Genomic DNA, 6,767 nt, shown 5'->3' on the forward strand with positions numbered 1-6,767 from the left:
TACCTTGGTTCAGAATAACCACCAATAACAAATGTGAGCTTTTTGTCACATCTATGTATTTTCCCCTGTAAACTAATACCTACTCCTGTAAACTAATACCTACATTTTAAATGAATTTTCAAAAAGTTTCATTTGGTCATGTGATCATTATTTCCCCTGTAAAAAGCTACAGGGTTTTGGTTTAAGAGCAAATGAGATAGAGTATCTGGTCCATAAGAAGGCTAAGTGGAAAGATCTGCACCCTGAAGTCTCAAACCAATAACAAGACAAACTCCAGTGCTACCTTGTTGATGTAATCAACAATATGTGAGTCGAAATAAACTAGTGAGCTATACGTTTCTGTCTACATACCAATTTACCAATCAACAGGAGGGGAGGAAATTGCTCAAATGTAACTGTTAACAAACATCTAAATATTAAACATAGTCTCTATTAAAATCATAACCTATCAATTCTGAAATCATTCCTTCAACTACTGTTAAGTTTTTAATACCCCCCCTTTAAAAAAGAAACAGCAGCAATCTTTAAAATGTAAATTCCTCCCTTTTTCAAAGTAACTTGCCTAGGAAAATTTAATGCGTTAAAACTAACAGACAAATCAATTACAACATTAAAAAATAATAAAATGATCAGTAACACAATCCAATCGCTCGTTTAGCAAAGCGTGTGTTTTTAATCTGCTGTGAGCATCCTATTATACTAATAAGCAACAATTTTAAAAGTCATCCCAATGCCTAAAACACCGCCATACACATAACATACTTGTCCTTTACTCCAATGAAGCTTTAACTCAGACTATTTCCCCCTCCTGCCACACTGAAATATACGAGGGGAAATCCAAGAAATCAGATATGTTAAGTGCCAGTATCTCTTGCAGGGTAGGGTCAAACTCGTGTTTACCCATAAATGTCACCATCCCAGTAAGTCTGCAAATTCTTACTAGCACTGGAGTACAAAAAGGTCTGACCATGGAACACTTGTCCTAGAACCAGGAAGACAATGGAAAATACAACCCCCAAGTCCGCGCCAGCCCCAAAGCTTCGGCTGCAGCGATGAGGAAGACAAAAGGTGGCTGTTGGCCTCGCGGGTGCTGCGGCCAGGGTCCCACGCCCCGGCCAGCCTCCCGAGAACCAGGAAACCTGTCAGGCTGGCACCCACCCTCCTCAACCCTTGCACTCCAGCCCAGCGCAGCCCCCGCCTGCCCGACCTCACCCGACTGCCCCGGCCTCCCGTCTGCACTCTGTCACCTCATCCCTTCCTGGCGGCCTCGCGACCCCACCACCTCCGCTACGTGGCCTGGGCTCGGGCCGCCCCTGGAGCAGAACCGCCTAGCTGCCGCCCACCGCCCGCCCGGCCCCACTCCGTCCATCTGTTCCCCGAGGCCAGGTCCCTGGCGGCCCAGGACTGAACTCCCGCCGCCAGCTCCCCACCCCCAGCCTCCACCATTGGCCCCGCGCTGCCGCTCCCGGCCCACTCCCCAGTGGTTACCTGGAAACAAGGACTGCGAAGTACCTCACCCAGGGCCCCAGGTCGCAGAGGGCCCAGTGCTCGGTCTCGCTCCTACTCCCACTCCACGTGGTAGGCATAGATGGAGGGCAAGATCCCCGCTGCGCACACAGGGTACCAGGCCACCCGCTCCTACCACGGCGCCTACACACTCAGGAGGACGGGCGCCGCCATCTTACCCCTCCGCAGACACCGCCTACTTGGGCTTCCACCTCAGCAGCTGCTGCCAGTCGCCCAACCCAGCCGCCGCGCCCCATTGGCTGGGTCGCTTGCTCCTGACCCCACCCCCACAAGCGCATCCCGACTGCCCTGCAATGAGGTGGGCGGAGCGGGCAAGGCGCGCAGGTGCACAGAAGGAGGGAGCTGAGCGCACAGCGGCCAAGGAGGCCGGATTGGCTGGCAGAGACTTAGGCGGTGCATTATGGTGCACGTGAAGGGCAGGGCCTGGGGTGAGGGGCGGGACTGGGTGGGAGGGACTTAGGGGAGCCGTTGCCAGGATCACTTAGAAAGGATCCCACTGTGGGTGGCTGGGTGAACCCTCAGCCCCTCCTTCTGGGATGGCAATTGGTTGCCATCCTTTTTCCCTTTTTCGTCGTTATCACTTGATATTTCTGACACAATCCAAATCACCCCTGGCCAATGCTTGGGGCTACTGAGCCAACCTCCTGTGACCTGATCTTTCCACCATCACCTCGAGGCACTTTGTGTTCAACCTGTGCAAATCTTTCTTTTCTTAATGTGCAAAACTATGTTTTAAATTTAAAAAATATTTTAAAAAAATGATTTATGGGCCAGGCGCAGTGGCTCATGCCTGCAATCCCCACACTTTCGTAGGCTGAGGCAGGTGGATCACTTGAGGTCAAGAGTTCGAGACTAGCCTGAGCTACATGGTGAAACCCCCGCCTCTACTAAAAAAATAAAGTAAAAAATTAGCCAGGCACGGTGGTGAGTGCCTGTAATCCCAGCTACTTGGGAGGCTGAGGCACGAGAATCACTTGAACCCAGGAGGCGGAGCTTGCAGTGAGCGGAGATCGCACCACTGCACTCCATTCTGGGCCATAAATTGAGAGTCTTAAAAAAAATAAAAGAAAAAAAAATACATATATATACGAATGCCTCGCTTCTCTGTAAGCTGAATTTGAGGTGGCTTACCATAATTTTTATCATACAGAAAAATATAGATGAACTAATAAAATCAGTACAAAGAAAAGGAAAAGAGGCCAAGGTGTGGTGGCTCACGCCTGTAATCCCAGCATATTGGGAGGCTAAGGCAGGCAGATCACCTGAGGTCCAGAGTTGAAGACCAGTCTGACCAACATGGAGAAACCCTGTCTCTACTAACAATACAAAATTAGCCGGGCGTGGCGGCACCTGACTGTGATCCCAGCTACTACTTGGGAGGCTGAGGCAGGAGAATCCCTTGAACCTGGGAGGTGGAGTTTGCGGTGAGCTGGGCCACCGCACTCCAGCGTGGGCAACAAGAGCGAAACTCCATCTTGTTTCAAAAAAAAAAAAAAGAGAGAGAGAAAAAAAAGTCAGAATAAAATAAGAGGCCAGAAATAAGAACACAGATAAGCAAGTCATAGGGGCTTACACAGTTATTAAAATTGGGTCGTACATTTGGCTCTGAGCTTCCTGGTGGCCAAAACTAAAAGGAAAACACATGTATGTGCTTTTCTCACTGTCTCTAAAAAAGAAACAGTTCTTGGAGAGTCTCAGTGATTCCTTTGTTGCAGCTTTTAGTTTTTCAGGGGCTTTATATAGTGATTTTGAGTAATAAGCAATATCCTTGTATTTATTACCTATTTTTGATAAAAATCGCCCCAAATTTAGCAGCTTAATAAACAATACACATTTTTTTCCTCACAGTTTCAATGGGCTAGGAATCTGAGTATGGTTAGCTGTGTCCTCTGGCTCAGGCTCTCATGAGGATCCAATCAAGCTGTCAGCCAGGGGTGCAGCTCTCTCAAGGCTTCACAATCCTTTTTCAAACTCACTTCCAAAGCTGGTGGCAGGCCTCAGGTCCTCTCTGTCTGTTGGCTGGAGACCTCAGTTCCTGTCCACTTGTACCTCTTCATAGGAAGCAGCTGGCTTGCCCCAGGGCGATGGAGGAGAAAGAGGAAGAGACAGAAAAAGAAAATGAGAGAGAGAGATCACAATCCTTTTTTGTAACCTCATACCAGAAGTGACATCCCATCACTTTTACGTATTCTATTGCTACTTAGAAAATAGCACCTAGGTCCAGCAAGGCACGATGGCTCATGCCTGTAATCCCAGAATTTTAGGAGGCCAAGGTGGGTGAATTACCTGAGGTCAGGAGTTCAAGACCAGCCTGACCAATATGGTGAAACACAGTCTTAAGTAAAAATACAAAAATTAGCTGGGCGTAGTGGAGCACACCTGTAATCCCAGCTACTTGGGAAGCTGAGGCAGGAGAATCACTTAAACTTGGGAGGTGGAGGTTGAAGTGAGCCAAAATCATACCATTGCACTTCAGCCTGGCCTAGAAAGCAAAACTCTGTCTCAAAAAAAAAAAAAAAAAGAAAGAAAGAAAGAAAGAAAGGAAGAGTCCCAATAGTCCCTAAGTCCAGCCCATGCTCAAAGGAAGAAGATTATACAGGACGTAAATATGAGGAGGCTATTTACCACAGTCCTCAAAAACATCCTCACTCTGCCTGGCTGGGTTGGCTCACAATATTTTGACAGGCTGAGGCAGGAGGATTGCTTTAGGCCAGCAGTTTGAGACCAGCCTGAGCAACATAGGGAGCTCTGGCATCTGCAAAAAATACACGGGTGCATGCCTGTTGTTCCAGCTATTTGGGAGGCTGAGGGGGGAGTACTGATTGAGCCCAGGGATCTTGGGATAGGGGTGTGGGTTGAGGCTGCAATGAGCCAACATTGCCCCACTGCACTCCTACCTATATGACAGAGCAAGACCCTGATTCAAAAAAAAAAAAAAAAGATAAGATGAAGAAAAATCAGAAAAAAAAAATCCTCACTCTGCATCCCTAATGATTTTCATAAGTCTAAATGGACTCCTGCAGCTTCTCTTCTTATAGAATCCTTTAGTCAGTTAATGAGATCTCTTGATCATCTGGCTTCTTTTATATCTGGGAGGTTTACCCATGTTATTATAGATAGTGACTGTTATTTTCATTACTGTGTAATAATCCATTGTATTACATATCCACAATTTTATTTATCCATTCTACTGCTGTTGGACATCTGGCTCATATTTAGCTATCACTAATTAAGTTACTATTAAAATTCTATAAATGAATTTTGGTGGACATAAGCCCTCATTTCTTTTTTTTAATTGGAGAGAGAGTTTTGTTCTTGTTGCCCAGGCTGGAGTGCAATGGCATAATCATGACTCACTGCAACCTCTGCCTCCTAGGTTCAGCAATTCTCTTACCTCAGTCTCCCAAAGTGCTGGGATTACAGGTGTGAGCCACTCTGCCCAGCCAGCATAAGCCCTCATTTCTATTGGAAATACATCAGGAGTGGAATTGATGAGTGAGATAGTATTGATTGCATGGGTAAATACCGCTTCTGTCAATTCAGGTGCTCCAAGTGAGAAGGTGCAGTAGCCTGCAGGCCCAGGCAAGCATGAACATTAAAAAAAAAATCTTGAATCTCTTCAAGAAAAATTGCAGGCACTTAGCCCTGAAAAGTCACTGAACAACATGATAAGCAAGAAGGTAATCATAGCCAGCAGCACAAGCGGTGGCCCAAGGTGAGTCCGGCTCTGACAGCAAAATGTTAAGAAAGGGTTCACCTATGTTGGAAAATAGAGAAAGTGTGGGTGTGTCAGACAGAGAGAAATGGGAAGTAAAACTAAAACGAAATAGTGTAAAGAGAAAAGAGAGAGAAGCTTAAAAAAAAAAAAAAAAAAACTCAGGCAGAACAGCTAAGCCAGGACATATTTTAAAAGGTTTAAAAAGGAAAACTATAAAGTAAATGAGGAGGGAATTGTGGAAAGTAGAAAAGTTCCTGTGGTCCACGGGAGGTTAAGTGGGAGGACTGCTTGAGCCCATGAGTTCAAGGGTGCAGTGAGCTATGATTGTGCCACTGCACTCCAGCCTGTGTGATAGAGGAAGAATCTGTTTTTAATTAAAAAAAAAAAAAAAAAAAAGTCTGTGACCAGATACAGTGGCTTGCATCTGTAATCCCAGCACTTTGGGAGGCCAAGGCAGATGGATCACTTGAGGTCAGGAGGAGGCCAAGACCAGCCTGACCAACATGGTGAAACCCTGTCTCTACTAATTAGCTGGGTGTAGTGGCACATGCCTGTAATCCTAGTAAGTGTGCATCAGCATGCTTGACTAATTTTCTTTAGTTTTATACAGATGGGGTCTTGCTATATTGCCCAGGCTGGTCTTGAACTCCTGGGCTCAGGTAGTCTTGGAAATAGATGTTGGAAATAGATGATCAGTGCCACAAATAAAAATTAGCACCGAGACAAAGGATCTTTCAGCAACATAAGTTTTACTTCCTGGACTGCAGGAAGGGCACTCCTGGTCAGCGTTGTGCCATGAGAGTACAATGAACAAAGGTGGAACCAAGCAAGCTGATCCCAGTTCGATTCCATAACACAAGAAGCAGATGCCAAGGTGGAATATGATGTGCAGGAGATTGACAGGAAAAAAAAAAGCCCGTGAAGAATAAAGGAAAGGGGGAGCAAGAATAAGCATGGATGGGCCGAGTGAGGTGGCTCACGCCTATAATCCCAGCACTTTGGGAGGCCAAGGCAAACAGATCACCTGAGGTCCAAACTTTGAGACCAGCCTGGACAACATGGCGAAACCCCAACCCTACTAAAAATACAAAAATTAGCCTGGTGTGGTGGTGGGCACCTGTAATCCCAGCTACTTGGGAGGCTGAGGTGGGAGAATCACTTGAATTCAGGAGGGGGAGGCTGTAGTGACCTGAGATCACACCACTGCATTCCAGCCTTGGTGACAGAATGAGCAAGACTCCATCTCAAAAATAATAATAATAAAAATTTTAAAAAATAAACTTTTTTTTTTTTGAGACGGAGTTTCGCTCTTGTTACTCAGGCTGGAGTGCAATGGCGCGATCTCGGCTCACCACAGCCTCCGCCTCCTGGGTTCAGGCAATTCTCCTGCCTCAGCCTCCTGAGTAGCTGGGATTACAGGCAGGCATCACCATGCCCAGCTAATTTTTTGTATTTTTAGTAGAGACAGGGTTTCACCATATTGACCAGGATGGTCTTGCTCTCTTGACCTCGTGATCCACCC

Source organism: Sapajus apella, unplaced genomic scaffold, assembly GCF_009761245.1.
Source record: "Sapajus apella isolate SASKATOON/1434 unplaced genomic scaffold, GSC_monkey_1.0 scaffold19, whole genome shotgun sequence".
Lineage (NCBI taxonomy): Eukaryota > Metazoa > Chordata > Mammalia > Primates > Cebidae > Sapajus > Sapajus apella.